Raw genomic sequence first — 18,697 nt, 5'->3', positions numbered from 1 at the left:
AGCCATGTGTGATGTAGGTGACTTTAAACCTACATGCAAAATAAGGAATCACAAAATAGTGATTCCTTAATTTGCTTCTACATTTAAGGAATCAGAAATACCGATTCCTTAAATGCAATGTACGTAGCACGAAAAACAGTGCACCTCAGCCTTAAGGAATCACTATTTACCACCAACTTCAAGTTAGTGGTAAGTAGCGATTTCCTTACAAAAAGCACTTTTTGTTTTTTTTTAATTTGCCATGTGGCACACATCCATGCCCTTAGGGCATGGATGTGCGCCACATGTGCACACATGCACATTTCAGGGGTGCAACATGGTGTCCTTTGGACACCCTGGCACTCTTGAAATAACTCCCGCTATTAACGATACGGTAATACCGAATTGCTCATAGTGAATCTCTTCCATTCATTCCTATGGGTCTCCTAGCCCATAGGAATGAATGGCTAGGTATTCCTTAATAAAGAATCGGAATTACCAATTCGTTATTAAGGAATGTTAAGGAATCGCTAATATTTTAGCGATTCCTACCTACATTCCATTTAGCGAGTCCTTAATAGTGATTCGGTAATAATCGTTATTAAGGACTCGCTAAAAGGAAGTTTGCTACATCTGGCCGCAAATTTTCACGAACCAACACATGGTGCCTAATATAAATCGTTGGTCTACCTGCTCTCCATCTCTATGCAACAAGGCTGTCCTTGGTTATTCTTTTTACATTGCTAAATTACAGAAACAGAGTATTGTTCAATTTTGTTTTATTTTGTGGAAGGCAATTCATGGGCATCTGTGAATAACCAGTTTTTGTTTATAGATTATGTAAATTATCTGAGTATGCCTTGAAAAGTTGCATACAAGGCATTATTAGAATTTTAAGTTGTACTTTTGTAATGCTGTATAAATGATGTCAAGTGGAACGAAAAACCCAATGAAGACATTTATTATGATTAATTTTCTCTTGCAATGGTGGCAATGTATTTAAATTGTTATATTGAGCGCTCCCACTCTGTGCCTTTTTGCAGATTTTCCAATTAGATCGCGGTGTATCATTTCCACCCCTTTGACCAGTCTATATTTTTACTCTCACATTTGTAATTGAAGAACATGCAATCTTATTTTCTTCCATTTGCGGTTTCGACCATTTCCCAGCAGACTCCAACAATCAATTGTATTGATCATTTTTTAAATGTAAAAACCTCTGTAGAGTAACTGTGATGACTTCTCATTTTATAAGAAAAAAAGAAAACCACAAATAAGTCAGGGAGTTTATCATCGCAGAGTCCTTCTGCTTTGAGATTACTCTATCATTTTTACAGGATCTGAACTCCCAAAATGAACATTAAAACGTTTATGTGTATATTAATTTGAACATTTGGATTCTAGCATTCTTTAGGTTGCACATTTTTTCAACAATAATCAGAGCATTGTGTTAATCTGAACTAGACTGATGCAAATGGCATCCAGATTGTGCATTTTTCGTAATGTTCACCCTTCAATCGTTTCAAGAGAATTCAAGCATATGCGCATAGCTAGGTTTTAATAAAATCATGTGATATTTCAATAGTGGAAAAAGATTTACAGTCCCAGATCTCCTGATAAATAAAGTATACACAACTACTACCGTCCCAATTAATATGGGATTGATTCACTAAAACATTTGAGTATGTGAAGAGATACTCCAGTAGTAGTACTTCACTCATTCATGTGTGGGATCAGAAAACTGATTTGTGAGCAGAAATTGCCTGATCCTGCTACGAAGAATAAAGAGCAGAGGACAGTCACTTCTGCAGATCACATTTACTCCTTAGAAAAATTAGCAGATTGTGTGCAAAGTCCTTCTAAGTAAATCGCACAGCATGATCAGGTAATGAGTATTCATAAGTGAGGCACAGCCAAATTCTGGGGAACACACATAAGCTTGATCCTCTGTGGGTATTCAGAAACAATTTGCAGGTTCTTTCCAAACATTGGAAATTACTCCTGAGTTGTAGTAAGAGTCTTTTTTTTTTTAAATTAGGTCAGATGCAGGATATCCTAAAAGAAATGGCAAATCTCCAGTTCCCCTTACTTAGAGTGTATACACATCCACTACTCTGAGTAGGGCACATCGGCCATCCACACTTTTTTGGCACATATCCAGTTCCTGGCAAACTCTGAATTAACTTCTGAGAAAGTGAGTGGAGGGAAAATCTTTCATTTACCAGCATGCTATACAATACCTTCTGCAACTAAAACTCTTCAATGAAGATTTTAATGTTATGGTTTTTGCTTTTACTGGCTCTAGTATACAATCTTTAGATTTTTGCTCAGTTAATGTTGAGCAGTGTTCAGAAGTATCTTTAACAACACTTGTAGCAATGTAAAAGTATGTTAAATTTACAAATAAAGTGTGTATATTACAAATGGGTTCCACCCATTTAATATGCCCAAATAGTTTGCTTTTTGATCATCCAGCTTTAAACCTCTTTTGTGGGTGAGTTTCACTCCCAGTAATATCATGGTAAATTGCACTGCACATGTTTAACACCAGTGTCTGCCTTTTAGGATAAGGCTGCTGTGATGTAGCTAAGGGTAAGTGGCACTGGGCTGGTTACACATGAATATGTGTGCACACCCATGTACGCACAGGTACAGGCTGCACATGAGAGATTACAGTACATCTTGGTAGCTACACAGGTAACCTGCCTGTGACAGTTTTTAACTGCAAATTTTACATGTCAAAAAACCCTTTTAACAGGCCCAGACCTTCCTTTAAACTATTAATAAGTCAACCATATGTAGGCCATATTGTCCGTAGACCAGTGTGCAGATATTTCATAGTGGGACATGTAGAAAATAATTTTGAACATATCTTTGCAGTGAATTAGCCCCCAAAACGATTTTCACTGTAGCACAGTAGGCTGCTGCCATAGGAATCACTGAAGGACATTGTGTCATCTATTAAAAGCTAAATTCCGATTGGTAGCTAGATACATAATGATTCCACTCTTTTGAATTGTAATTTAAAGTCCTCCGGAATGGGAAGGTTGGATTTCAAATTATTATTTTGCCTAATGTTTCTGGGAGTTTCAAGCTGCCTGGTCTGGTGATGGATCTCTCAATGGCAAATGTGTACTGGAGCCAGACAGTACAGAAACTGGTCTGGGTCTAGAGAGAAGTGGGTTTTCCTGACAGGATGGCTGGGGAGGAGTTGGGCCCTGCCCTGATTCCACTTCAAAGGGACTTGCTTCAGCACACACATGAGATCTGTCTTCAGCCTTTTGTGTCACTAGCCAAGCTGGAGCCAAACACAAGGAAGAGGAGAGAACTGACCGGAAGCATTTTTAGTGTCAGACAAAGGGGTGCCCCTTCCCCACAGGCTGGACAGGACATCACCAGAACATGAAAGAGAGCAAGACTCTGGACCTAGACTGTGACAGCGGCAACACCATGGCCAGCTGGGAAGACAAAACCCCTGATGGACTAAGGACTGTTTGCAGCTCACCCCAGGACAAGTGTGTTTCTCCAAGGCCGGTGATCCTGGCCCCCTTAAAGCCCCTGAGGGCCAGTTGGTGGAAGACATGGACCTCTGTGCCCCAGCCAGTAAGAGCACTGCATGCTCTTACTGGTTCTTATGACCTTTTAATTTTATTAAGAGACTTTATGAAGGTCTCCTTGGTGACCAATATTATCTCTATAATTCTTTTTAATGAAGACTCACTGTCAGTACAAATTTCATTACCTGCTAGCCCTTCAGTTCTAAAATTTTCCAGAGTGACTATTTTCTGATTATGGTCCCAAAGAATGCCTAGAACCTCTTTGTAAGGTCCTGAGCAAGGCAGAAACATGTTAACCCATTACCAATGGGTTTGAAGTTCACTACCCTCAAAGTTTTAATCTATCCCTGGGGGTCCACAATAAAAGTAGTTGTTCAGCCCACCAAGAGGTAGTTTTAACCTATCCTTATACTCACTTTGCACTCTGCATACCTCACTCATACAATTAACTCTCGAAGGACACTGTGACCAAAATTCACTTCAAGATCTCCTCCCTTATTTGATAGAGTTGTAACCTGCACCAGGAACAATTGGCTCTGGTGTTAGGAGAAACCCAATGATGAAGCATAGCACCTAAGTGTGTATGAGGACTTGTCCACACTACAGCCAACCCGTTTTCAGGTGATTATTCTCACAGAATGTGTGTACCTCTCTGTGCTTTACATTGTGCTTCCAGGAGTGATGCATGATCGGTCATCCAAAAAATTCCCTTGTGATTCATACCTGGAACTACTTCTTTCCCATTCACCACTTCCTGTTCAAAAATATCAATCAATCATTGCATACTGGAATGCGGGGTACACCATCATACAGAACACTGGTACATGCCATGAATGGCCGTCAGATCTATTTCAATTACACACTGCAAATTCATAGGAATATAGGGAAACTCTGCATGCTACTTATATTCTAGAATTCATTTATTTTCTGCAATTACACATGCATATTCAAATCTTCACCCACCCATACAGAATATAAACCATTTACATTTTAATTGACTGCTCTGATTACAATAAAATGAACAAGCTATGATGGTCCAGCTATAAACTGATTACACAACTGTAAAGGCTATTGCTTTTTGTGAACATTTCCAAATTCTTCTCAGCATCCACATGGATTAGTTTCTAAATGTTTATAAGAATGACACCTCACCCTGCCTTTGGTGCAGCAGAGAAAGAGATTTAGTTACTTAGAAGGGGGTAAATTCAGAGCCCAGTTGTATTTCGTAGCCTTTTCTAAATTCCTAAAAACTGAGAATGTCATGTGGCAGAAATAAATCATGTAGATCAGCCCTGCTGATCGAGTATCTGACACGCTGCATCACATCCTTTCAGGTCATTCCCTACCGGCCCTTATCAAGGAGGCCTACATCTTTATATCACTTCTGTGTCCAAATTGAGTGACGATTTCACCGAACCTATTGAATATATTTATGACGCATTAACACCTTTATTTCATGGCCTGACGAAGTTCATTCCATGAACAAAACGCGTTGGCTGTTGTGTATTTTTCCATGCATTTGGATTTGTCAAAATAAAGACTATTTCTACGAAGACACTGATCAAGCTTCTTTATTAATGCCACATCACCCTGGGAGTGCACCGCTCCATTGTTTCCACAGATTAGGAAAAATGTATGAATAGTGCCACATGGACTTGAAAATGGCATGACTCAAGCTTTCCCATAGAAAACTGAAAAGCTAACTGTACCCATTATTGCATGAACCAAAAACATGAACACGTTTCTCATTTGCCCCAGTGTCCTTCAATGAAGGTACTTATCAGAGTTGGGTAAGCCTGCTCCTTATTTTGACCAAACCTAGCTGGGTACTCTGTCTGCTTATTTGCCCCTTGCTTGCCTGATGTTGGAAACATCATGATCAAAATATGACTATGTGCCAGTGTAGTAAAGCTTCCACTTTCTCAGTAGGAACTGTTTGTATTGTTGGACAACATAAACTTTGGGTTGGTGCCAGACTAATTCCATGCACCCCTTCAGGGTATGTTGGCCTATAGACCTGGTAGCTCACAGTGCCACCATATGTACCCCTAACACTAGTAAGGTAACAAATGGATTGGGCAACCTCAGACCATGACAATCCTGACTCTCAAGGAATCGTGGTAACAGATCTAGAACATTTTCGCTCAGTCACTCGTGCTCTCGTAGAGATACACAAGAAATACACAAAGTGGCATTTTCAATGTTTATTGAACCATTTGTGATTCTGGTAGAAAATATATGTGCTGCAATGATTAATAGACAAAAACAGATAAAAATGATTAGCAGTATAAGAACAGTGAAATGGATAAATGATTCCACTATTGTGCTAAAATAGTGTATATATGCGGCATATAAGTACTGTGTATGGTGTACTCCTACTATGCGTTCCTTAAGCTAGTTGCCTAAGGTGAATATTCTTTCAGGAATACCCTACTGGATAATGTAACTCCCCATTACCTGAAGGCAAGGTGTGTAGGTCTCCGTCTTGGTCACAAGTTGGACGTCCCTCCTTGCAGACAGTAAACAGGAATCAGCTGGGCTGAGACTCTGACACGGCAATTACCTCATAATGACAGCAGAGTGTTCATCTAATCTCAGTGGGGAAATGTGTGTGCATTTATAATAATATCACTCATGATTCTGTGTCAAGGTTTCAGTCGGGCCGACATTGTTTATTGTCTTTGTGATAGCCATGTGGCCTCAAGGATGAATTACAAGCAATAGCATTTACACAATGTGTGTTCAGGTCTTGTACTAAATATTCAAGGTGTCATGATAGTGTACTTACGAAGTGGAATTGTAGGCAATGTGGTCTTTGGGAAACTAAACCTGCACTGTCATGCTAGCAAATGTGTGTCAAAAGTTATTGTGTAGAAAAGAAGCCACTTATGAAACATGTACGTGTAAAATGGCAGTGTTTCATCTGTGGAATACCTTAGCCAAGTGACACCAAAATAATATGGAGTCCAGTGGGGCAGAGGGTACCTAAAAGAATTGCTGATTTGTCCCTTGTTGGAAATTGGATTTCTGATTGGCATATGTGTGCATCTTGTCCAAGTAGGAACCACAATCCTAGTCAAGGTAAATCGCAATAAACCCTGCTCATCTTTTTGTAGCTTGCACAGAGAAATCAGGCCTAACTTAAGGGGCAATGTGTAAAGTATTTGTGCAACATTTCAAATAGTAACAAAGTAAAAATTCCGCAAATAGATACCACACCAGCTTAGAAAAATTAAGAATAATTTTATAAATAAAATTACAAAAAGCCAACAAGTTGAAGTTGAGATATGCATTTTTGAAAAGTAAAGGTAAAATAGCGCTTAGAAACAATAAGCACTTTAATGGGTTATCTGGTCATGCTGAACTAAAGTTTCTTGAGCCAGGATGCGTCCTCGTTGTTGAGGATGTGTGGTGCAGGAGAAGCAATGCATCAGTGTTGTGCCACGTAGTAGAGGAGAAGAGGTGATTTTATCCATGCAACTATGGTGATGCATCAGTTCTGAGTGTGATGCGCTGGTTCTGAATGTGATGTGTGGCTGCTCCTCCTGCAGTAAGTGCTGCATCAATTTTGAAGGCAATGTTCCAGGTCCACTGCAATAAACAAAAAGATGGTTTGCGCTGGACTCGACTCACACAAAGATAAGATGTGCTGGTCCCGATGAGGATGCGTGGGATCTGGTTGAAGCAGCACTTAATACCCACTTCCAAGGGCCTGCGACTCGGTTGGCACTAGGGTTGAGCAGAGTTTCACTCTGCTGAATTCCGCGAAGTTACATGATAACTTTGCGAGCAAACACTTCGCACTGCTCACACTGATTTTTAACACCAGGAGCTTTTTCCGCACTGTGAAATCACCACAAATGGCACTATGCACTGCGCCACAGGGAACTGGTTCTTACTGATACTCAAGTAGATTTTCCATTTGAGCGCACTTTTTCTAAACACTAATGTCATGACCTGCTTCAACCAAATCACACTAGGGAATGACAATTCTTGCTCGTCATCTTAACATTGTAGAGCTAAGTGCTAGAAAAACCCCCACCATGCAGTGCATTGCGGAGTTTTGCCAGAACTCCTGGATACTTGTGTAGCACGGAGTGGGCAAAAATCTGCAAGCACTGCCAGTGGAGCTACATTTTCCGCCCATCCCTAGTTGGCACTATTTGGCATTGCAAGACTTGCAGCAAGCAAAGTCCGGGTGCTGTGGCAGAATTTGTTGAAGTCTTTGATGTCCCTGGGACTTAGAACTGGAGGCATGCCAGCAAGCCCTTGGAGTCACTGTGTGTTCAAGTGATGCAGGTCCTGTCTTTCTCACCCAGGCAGTAGAACAGCAGGCGGCAGGGCAGTTAAGCAAGGTAAGAGTCCAGCAAAGCAGCAGCCCGGCAGAGCAGCAGTCCAGCAGAGCAGCAGTCCTCTCAGATGCACAACAGTTCTTTTTCCTGGCAGAGTTTCCACAAGTCCAGAGGTGTACTGATCTCATCATGTCAGAGGGCGAGTGTTATACCTAGTTTTGCTTTTGAAGTGGGAGAAACTTCAAATAAAGTTTTTAAGTACAGAGAGGTTCTCCCTTCCTACCCTGGCTCCAGACTTACTACAGGGGGTATACATTTAATTTACAGACCCTGGGCACATGCACTTCACTTTACCAGGGACTTATAAGTAAATTAAAATATGCCAATTAGGGATAAGCCAATGTTGCCATGTTGCCATGTTTATGGGAGAGAGCAAAGGGACTATAGCAATGGTCAGCAGTGGAAAAGTGTGCAGAGTCTTAAAAGCAGCAAAAACTAGATCAGACAAAATGGAGTGGGGGAAGGTCCATCTAGGGATGTCGATCAGAGCTTCCCTACTCAAAGACATTGCCCGGGTGTGTGTAGGAGTGAGTCATTGGCACACAACCACTGATGGTATGCTGCAACATAGTGATAAAACAACTAGTCTACACATATCTTGATTTTGGGGGTCCCTTTAAAACAGATGACACTCATGTCCAGGATCAATATCCCAGCAGTGAGATTTCATCTGGACTGCTAACTTTTATCTAGACCAAGACTTACCAGCTATCATTTTTTTACACCACCAACAATGTAAATGATACATTTACATGGAAAAGCAAAGAGTGAAGCTATATGTTTCAACTCTGCCAATCTTCCAACACTAGTCTTGCCACATGTACTTGCTTCTAGGATAAATATTGACTATCATTTATATTGTTCATTTTATTGTTTCACATTTTTGAGTTGTGGTATTTTATTAGCATCACCATTTCCTAAACTTGGTTTGGACCTACTTTATTTATAGAGCTAACTGTATTGGCATTCAGATTGATGATCCTCATGGCTTAACTTTAAAAATGGTGAGAACAAAGAAATTCAGGAAAGCCTCAAGCTTGTGTCTTTGAACCCTCTGACAAGTGTGCTGTGGGAGCAGCTAGAGTAGTATTAATAGTGTAAACCTTGAAACAATCTGCACAACAAAATTCTAGCTTCTATTACAGTGGTATTTTCCTTTTAGATATTTTAGATACTGCAATACTTCATACATTCTTATAATTCTGATATCAAATAGTGCATTTTCTTAATTTACACTCCTAATGCATTGCATCTAAAAGAATAAATAGAAAGCCAAATTAAAACTGGTGAGAATACTGAGTGATGACTTTTGAAAGATGCATTTACGCGAAAGAAAATAATCAAATTCTTAAAGATTTGATGTACTTTCTGTGAGAACTACCAGGAAAAAATACAATGGGATTCTTCACAATGGCTGAAATCTCAATGGGATCTTAAATGTGTGTAGAGTAGATCTGGTATTCAGTGTTTGTTAAATAAGGTCAGCATTATGGTGATATCCAAACATCCATATGAATGCACATTCCCAAAGCCTCTGACAATTTCCAACATTTCTAAGGCAGCCACAGTCAGTAGTGGGAGTATCTGCCGGGCGGTGACATGGGGAGTGGGAGGGGGAGGGTGTGGTGTAGTAATCTATGGATTATGGAGGTTTACAGGTAAGAAAACCTATAAATAAATAAAACGAATTTCATTGCCCGCACTGCATCACATTTGGGGATGCAGTGCACGCAATGAAATTAATTTATTTATAAGTTTACTTACCTGTAAACCTCCGAAATCCATAGATTACTACCTCCCACCCTGCCCCTCCCCACGTCACCACCCGGCAGGTACTCCTCCTACCGACCGCAGCTGTTGTAAGGCCATTAGAGTAAACTTGACGAAGCTTTAGCAGTGCTATACATTTTGTTCAATGTTTCGTTTTTTTACCTGCTCCCCCTTGTACTCACAATAAGGAAGGAGACTCTAAGGGTCAGTTGGCTGTCCTCCACTGTGACTACAGGGATACACTAAGCTGCAAGAGGACTTTTTCCCAAAGTGTCCAGCTGACCACCACCAACTGGATCTGACCTGAACCCTACTGGTGGCCTCAGCTGGAGTGAGTCTTGATTCCCAAGTGCTGTTCTTGAGGTCTTGGAATCTTTGCCTATGACATCTCCTACCACACTTGAAAATCTGGGACTTTGAAACATTTGAGACTACCAGACCCCCAGAGGACTTAGCCAAACCACCCCAGCCTATTGACCAAGGTGTGACCCCGATGGGCTAAGGGAACACCTCAGGGCAACTTCTTCAGAACTCTACGGGAGATATGAAAGACAGAAAAAGGTCGGCCCCTGCTCTTGAGACTTGTGAGGAAAACCCTAAGGCTGGATCTGATCCCACTTGTACCCAGGACAAAGAGGTGGACTTTAAGGCATTCATCAGGCCCTCTCAGTATCGCACTTGCTCAAGCAAGCGTGATCATAAATAAAAAAATTGTGGTGATGCACACAAAAATGCAACAAATTACACAACCAATCAGGGGTCCATAGAGTGATTCAAGCATGGATCCACTGTGAGTTAGCTCGCAATCGTCGGGTGTTGAGTCTCAACTCAAGTGAACCTGGTGTGGGGCTCAGGGTGTGCTGTTTCCACGTCAAAGGCCCTCCAAAGCGTTCACCCACCCTAGGTTTGCAGTCTCACAGTGGATCTATCCTTGAACCTCTAGCAATACTGAGAGGTCCTCACGAATGACTGCATTCCTCTTTTTAGGGAGTATCCGGCAGAAACATATTGGCCTATAATTAGCGACACTACATAGCATGGTGAGTGGACCACTGCAGTGTCCCTTTTCTCCTTTTTAACTCTGACCCAGGCACGCATTCATAAAGTGTGATAGCTTGGAGTCCATTTAATTCACTTTATACTCCTTTCTGCATTCTCTGCATAGCTCACCACCCTCTGCTCACAACAGAGGTTCTACTTATTCTTCTAGATCATACGAAGTGCTCCTCCATCTCAGAGAGGGAGTTATAGCCCACACTCTCATCATCTGTCACAGTGTGCGGAGATTCCTAATTTTGAAGAATGCCACTTCTGTTGGGTGAGGCACCAGTTAGGATTTTCTTTTTGCCCTTTTCTTAGACCCAGGTGATTATTTTTGTGTGTTACCTAAGAAGAATAGTGCCATTATTACTTGTGGTGGTCTCCTATCCACTTCAACTGATGATCCACTTTCTCACACACAGGATGGCTATCAGACAACCAAAAGTCTTGTTTCTTGGAGCACTCCACAGGATACCTAATGCTTTCATATTGTGGACCCAGTTACTGACACTATTCATGTTTTTATTTATCGTACCAAATTTGTCGACTACTGGGCTCAGATATTCCAGGAATTGAACAGACTTATCAAATTTCCACTTTGAGCATGCCCTAAGCTATTTCTACTTGGGTATTCCTTATATCTACTAATGAAATATGAAGGAATTATATTTGGCGCAGTAGACACAGCTCAGATATGTTTTGCAAGATCCTTGCTTGAAATCAACCCACCTAAGTTGTGTGAGTGGTGGCCACAATTTTTAGAACTTTGCAGTTTGGAGATGGTTATCATACAAAAGAGCTCCAACTGAATCCATCTGCATGCAGATTGGTATCCTGTTAATGTACCTTCAACCTAATTCAGATGAGTTCAAATTATTAGGACACTGATTCATTAATTGGCTTATTCTTCCTCAATGATTTGTTTATAGACATAGTATCTAATTATTGAAGGAATTATTTTATGTTTTGCTATTACCTCTTGTAAATATTATAATATTATTATATGTATTTATGTATTCTTTTTGGTCATCAAAACTTAAAAACCTGTCCTTCAGGTGAAATGTGACCTATTTGTTCATGTTGGCCCTAGATCCAATTCTATAGCCATCAGAGATCACAGGAAAATGTCCGGCACTCTCAGAGAGTGAGATCATGGCAAATGATGCGGGCAGTTGGAAGAAAAAAGTATTGAAAGGAGGGAAGAACTCATGCTTCTATCAGTTAACACAATTAAAGTTTGTTTTAAAAATAGTAGTTAGAGATCCAGAAGGGCCCTGAGGATCATGTTATGGCATTTCTGGATAGGAATATTCTGCTGAGTGTTGTGAATTTTGATTACTGACATGGCCTAGCCTCCTTTATATTAAATAAATTGTCTTTAGGCCTGAACAACACATTTGTCAATTATCATTACTCCTACAGTTGCATCAAATGCACAACTTATATGAAAAGTTATAAAAGCTATGTTTTTTTTGTACTGATCACATGCATAAAATGTACACATTTAGTATTTGTTCAGAAGGAAAAGTTGTGCATATGGAAAATATAGTGCAAATGTGCAATTAGAAAATATAAATGTTCTTTGTTACTTCACGGGAACCATATGTTTCCAACGTGTTCTTCTATACCCTCTTTAGAATTGGGATTGTATCTTCCTGGTTTCCACTAAGGAACTACATTAACTCCCCCAGCAAATTTACTATTGTTTTGGAGTGTGCCTACTTTTACCATCAGGGTCTCTGTAGAATGCCCATAAATTCACCCATAACCCTTAGGGGCATATTTTCAAGAACTGACGCATCAGCAGTGATGTGTCAAATTTCTTGCGTCAGACACCCTTGTAACACCATGGATGCACTGTGTTTACAATACAGGACTCAATGGCTCAAGGATCCACAGATGAATCAAAATGCTGAGATATGTGGGCCCAAAAGTGGCACATTGCTGTAGTTGGTCATAAGACTGACCCAACTACAGCAATGCATCAAAACACAGAGGCAAGTCCCAATATAAAGCCACTGTGTCAATTCCGACGCCTGGTTTGAAGAGGCATAAGAATTTTGATGCATTGAAGGCTCAGAGCGACACAGTGAAAACGCGTACATTTTACTGCATCCGTTCTAAGGGTCTTTTTATAGGGGGCAAGCCTACCCTGCATACATTACACTGCGTGGCGCAGCCGGTTCCTACGCAGGTGTAATGCAACTCAGGCCCACAAAAACTGACATATTGGGCTCAATGCAACAGTTTGTAAATACGGGGCAATATGGAGCACTGAATATGCCACTGCTGCGCCAAAGAAAATGATGCCATGAAGGGGCAAGCTCCTTGTAAATATGCCCCTTAGTTTGTAAATCCATCAATTCTACCATGCCATTATCGCAAATCCCATTTGAAAGTGTAAAAGTCCGACAATGATGATTCGAGAATTTACCATTGTTAATGTTTTATTTGCACTCGTAATTTGTATTTAGTCGCTCAAATGGCTTAAAGACTCAGGGCTTCATTTATGAATTTTTGGGACAGGGGATCACAGCAAGTCAATTGCATCAAAAGAAAAGGGCAGGAATGCCCTGTATTTATGAAATACGGTGCATTCCTGTCCATTCCCACTGCACTGGTGCCATTTTGGCTGCCTTGCTCCAATGCAGGCACTACGCACCATGGTACAAATGTTTCTGAGTTGTTGGCATGATTGTTTTTGTGCAGGAAGGAGTACCTTGCTACACAAAAACAATCCCGAGAGGCATTTGCAGAATGCAGCACACTTGGAAAGAGGAAAAAACAAGGAGAAATTAAAACATTTAGACTCGTTACTCCTGCTCTGGGGAAGCGTAGGGTTTTGACACTGCTCCAGGTTTACATGATTTTGTAAACCTGGGGCAGCATCAAAATCCCTGGCGGTTGTGTGGGAGCACCCACCGCATTGCCCATGCAATGCCTACTTGATGCAGAGTAAGGCAACACAGTGCTTTGCGCCTGCCTTGCCTTACTCCATATCTATGAGACCATGCACAGCTAAGCAGGGTGGCTTTGCGTCGCCTCATAGATATGATTGAGAGGTCTGCGCCACCGGAGTGTCAAAACAAGTGGCCTCTTATAAATGAGCCCCTCAGTACATTATATTGCCCCCTCGCATATGCTGTATTGACAAATCTTTCCTTGGCGTTTCATTGTTTCATCAAGTCATTATTATAAGGTGCATTCTTTAAACTAGTTCCATCAATGCAAAGAAAAGACAACATCTTTATGATATGTACTCCTCATATGTAGAGTTTAAATCTTATTTTCATAGCACATGGTGATTATGCCGGAGCAGTGAGGCATTGTTTGTAGAAGGTGGCGCGTCACTCAGTAGTGGCCCGTGGTGGGAGTGCTGCCGGACGCTGACGTGGGGTGGGAGAGGGGCAGAGTGGGGAAAAGTAACATCCGGAATACGGGCAAACAGAGATAAGTGAACAAATAAATAAATAAAAGGAATTGCGTTGCGCGCGTTGCATCGCATTTCGTGATGCAGCGCGTGCAATGAAATTCGTTTTATTTATTTATTTGTTTACTTGCTTCTGTTCAGCCGAATTCTGGGCCTCATTTACAAGAAGGGGCGCATTGCTGCATGAAAGCAGTGATGCACCCCTTCCCAGTGCACCCTCCTTGCGTCACCAATGATGTGTCATATTTACAATATGAGGCATCATGTCGCAAGGAAGGACAGATACGTCAGTATAACTGACCTATCTGTCAGTGCAAAAAGTGGCGCATTGCTGGAGTTGTGTCGGAAGCCTGACACAACTCCAGCAATGTTCCTTTCACATGGGTCAAGCCCCATGTGAAAGGGCCTGCGTCACCCCCTTACGCCTGCCATGAGGCAGGCGTAAGGTTTTGACGCATTGGCGTCCTAGAAGTGGCGCAGCAAAATCTCATAGATTTCGCTGAGCCACTCCTACAACCCTTTCTTGTGGGGTAATCCCACCCTGCATACAATAAACCTGGCGCAGGTATAATGTAGCGCAGGGGTTTACGAAGTGACGCATCTACCTAGACCTTCATAAATATGGTGCAACATGGCGCATGTTTTACGCCACTGGTAAGTCACAGAAAGTGACGCACCCGTGGTGCAAAAGTGACACAAAAGTGACGCAGGGGCCCCCTGGATTTTACTACCTCCAACCTGCCCCTCCCCCGCCCCATGTCAGCGCTTGGCAGCACTCCCACCACGGGCCGCTACTAGCGTTACTGCTACAGTTGCTGTGAGTCTGGACACTGAAGACTTCGATCCACCGTACATCCTCAGAGTAAAATCATTTTGGTGCAGCATATCTGTTTTATAGGACATTACTGGACGCGGGGTGTGTTTAATTAGGACTACCCTATTTCTTGGATTCCACACCAGTAGATTTATATATCGGGTGTATCCAGACATTTGCAGGATCCTCATTCAGAGGTTTGTTGTATTCGTATTTTCGGTAACACTTATAGATATATTCTTTTCTGGATATATATTTATACCTATTTATATTCTATATTTGTTTAGGGCGCTCGAACATTTTTTGTCCAGTTGTCAACAACCGACGACAAGCTCTAACATTTACTGGCCAAGTTTTTCAACTGACGACAAACTCCTCGTCGTGGTCAACATAACATCAGTGTACTTAGGGCCACACAACTTACGTATTACGGTTAGCACCCTTATATCTTCTTCTTCAGACTGAGAATTTTCAAATAATAAATAGATGTGAGTTTTAATGGACTTACTAATATACCTCACAGGTCGCCCAATTTATATTAATCGTGCTGGTGAGGATATCGATGAAGCCTACCAGATGGAGTGGGAGGATGGTAGCGATACAAATGTGTTTTTGAATGACTAAGGTATGCTTTAATAATTAATGAATATAAATGACATGTGTATTTTGAGGATTACATTACACTGTGTTAGGATGTCATAGATTTCTTGTGATATATTTTGACCTATAGTATGTGTCAATGACCAGGCGGTTCGCAAAGGTAAAGATTTGTTTTTTTGACAATTTTTATAATCTCTCACTTCTGCTTATTGTGGTATCTGGATATGATGTATTCCTTAAAGTGGAAATATGAATTGTGTATTTATTTATTGTATGTGTTTATCATGTATGAATTGTATGGTGTTCTCTATGGACTGTTTTTAATGAATTTCACACTGTTGAGACTATTCAGTTGTTTAATGAATTGCACAGCGTTAGGATCATGCAGAATGTAATGTGATTATGTTGTGTATAACTGTATTTACGTATGGAGCCCTAAACTGTTTTTTATATTTTTTTTATAGACCTCTATGGTTCTAATGGGATGGTATAACTTATTGTCCTGAGGAAGGTGTTGGCTAGAAATTGTTTGCCCACCGAAACGCGTTGATACACAAGAAAGGGAGAACTACTTTGAGTCCGGTTGGGAGACAATAAACCTGACACAAAAAGCACAATTAATAATCAGGATTGATCTCCAGTTCACTTTTGTAGCTCTCCCTTAGCTCTTAGGAATTGTTATTTCTTTCTTCTGTCCCTAGGATTGTTTTTAACTTTTATTATGATGTATATTGTCAATGTAATTGTGAACTTTTAATGTATTTGTGCATTGATTATTGTTTACTAGCCAGAGCTTGTTATTTCTCTTTTTAATAAATTGTATGGTTTTACCACACATATACTAGTTGCTTCGCATTTTGAATAATTCTGCATTTTCCGATTTTGGCTGTTTTCTACAACTGTTGTTGCTATTTGTATGGATGATATTTTGAGCTGAGTGTGTGCCTAGGATTGAAATTACCAGAGGGGCATTTCATTCTCTGACAAGTGTCATTTGGTACCCTGCTCCTTTGGGTTTTTGGGTCTCTCTCTCTTTTATTAGAGGTGCAGCATAACCTCCACATTATGGCGAGCAATATCCCAGAAGATTGGTAACAATAATCTGCTTTTTCTGCATCCATGGCAGCCCCATGAAACCAAGCGAAACAATGTGCACCGCAGAGAGTCCCCGCACATGAAAGGAACTGAAAATAAAATGTGTTTTATGGCTCACCAGTTGCTTTTGAATCACCCAACCACAGAAAGGCTCAAAACAGCAGCAAGCAAAAACATTTATTCGATTGTAGTTATAAAAAGGGAAAGATACACGTTTTGGCGTTGTTCTGTGAATGCTAGCATTGTAATTACAGTCACAAGTTGATTCTGATGTACGTGTTGGTTCCTCGCTTTACATTAAACAAATAAATCATTTGAGCAACACCTGCTGGCATGTATTATTTTGCTTAAATTTGGATACTTCTACTTCTGGTTTCTTCCAAATTATTTTCGAAATATTTAAGATCTGCGTTGTGAAATATGAAAAAGTTACAAAGAAAATTTAATGAAGTGGCATTAGCCTACGTAATTAAAGCATTCTAGCGCTGTTAATGTATTGGTTCTTTTAGGTATTGAAGACTTTTGTTTAGAAACAATGTTAAATCAGCCCATATTCCATTGCATCGTTTCTCTATGTTTACCACACGATATTGTGTGCTTGAGTTTATTGCATAATACCGATCAAAGTAATCTTGTGCGTGTATGTGACTAAAATCCACCTAAACAGTAGCGTAACGAAATTTGAGGGGGTCCCCTGCAAGGCACGTGGAAGGGCCCCATCCGGACTCAATCAGGAGCTCACCGGCCACGGTACTGTGCTGAGGGGCCCCTTTGAACTTTGAGGACCCCCGCACTGCAGGGGTTGCGGGAGGGGGGGGGGGGCTAGGTTACATCACCGAGAGTAAAGCAAACTGTAGAATCGACCTTTGCAAGAATAGCGCCTATGGCAGAAAGACATTTCGTGACCTTGCTGCTGCCAGTGAACAAAATGAGGCAGCAGGGATCCCCTTTTGGGTCTCCAGACCAGAGCCTGGCTGAGCAGTGATTGGCCTCTGAACATAAACATGTCTACTCCTCTTGCCTGCATCCCCCACAGCTCCCTGCATACCCCACAGCTTTGCTCCATCGAGCTGGTAACAAGTTGTTTGTAGGGAGATTGTTGGGGAGAGGCAGCAGGGGTTGCAATGGAGATGTGACACACCTGGATACCCTATCGGCGGAAAAGCCACACTTTATAAATCCCGATTGATTGATTGATTGATGGCAAGGAATACGACTGATGTGTAAAAAACAGGCACTTTAAGCACAGTTTAAACTGAAGCAAGGAGAGAGAGGTTGTGCAGCTTGAGGACCTTCATGCAGGCAGCTCTTTGTGCCTTTCTGCAATATGGTGCCTGGGCCCAGCTCACTCATGCCAAAAGCCGACCATGGCTAACTGAACACAACTATGACAGCTGCTTGTAAATCCAGAAGGCTGTTAAGCACATCAGACCTTATGCTCCTAACACTTGCAATCCCATTTTTCCTCTTCCTTTTCCCAGCCTTAACAACATAAGACATCCCACCTCTATAGAGGCACCTTTTAAAGTTTCACTCTTGGAGGACAAACCTAAATTCTCAATGTTATTAACATGACATTTTTCTTCTATCTCATTGTTGACTCACAGCCTGCCTCCACCCTACAGCTATTCCTGTAATACAGACCAACAGCATGGACAGGATGGGCCACAGGGGGTGAGGAAATTAAAACCATCCCATACTGAACATCAGCTTGTTACAATTTGCTACTTTGTGTATGTAACTACTATCTACCATTTTGCCTTGAGCCTTTTGTGTTTAGGATTCAGTCAAAAGTCAAGGCTTTCCTTTGGTGGTATAATGGCATGGTTGTTTCAGTCCGAAGACAGAGGTATGACTGCAGCATCTTAGAACCAGCTTTTTTTCAAAATTACACTTAACCTGGTTGAACATGTTATTTCTTCACATACAAGGTATTAATGGGGATCATTCACAAAGATTGTAGTACTCTTTTAGGTACTGTTACATTCTTTTGTAAATTGGCCCCAAAACATTCAAAATGGCAATAAAATAGGACCTTGCAGAAAATAGGCATTTATAG

At 41.1% G+C, this 18,697-nt stretch overlaps 1 long non-coding RNA gene across 1 annotated transcript; it reads left to right on the top strand.

The window, feature by feature from the left end:
• The first annotated feature begins 15,256 nt into the window (after positions 1 to 15,256).
• On the top strand, positions 15,257 to 16,956 carry LOC144820015 (uncharacterized). Its single transcript, XR_013607671.1, has 3 exons — positions 15,257 to 15,375; positions 15,467 to 15,568; positions 16,008 to 16,956. It is a non-coding gene; the product is annotated as an uncharacterized LOC144820015 (long non-coding RNA).
• The last annotated feature ends 1,741 nt before the right edge of the window (positions 16,957 to 18,697 follow it).

The sequence above is a fragment of the Lissotriton helveticus genome, chromosome 2_1, assembly GCF_964261635.1.
Source record: "Lissotriton helveticus chromosome 2_1, aLisHel1.1, whole genome shotgun sequence".
NCBI lineage: Eukaryota > Metazoa > Chordata > Amphibia > Caudata > Salamandridae > Lissotriton > Lissotriton helveticus.
The sequence above is the reverse complement of the archived record's forward strand: the minus strand, read 5'-3'. Positions and strand labels throughout refer to the sequence as shown.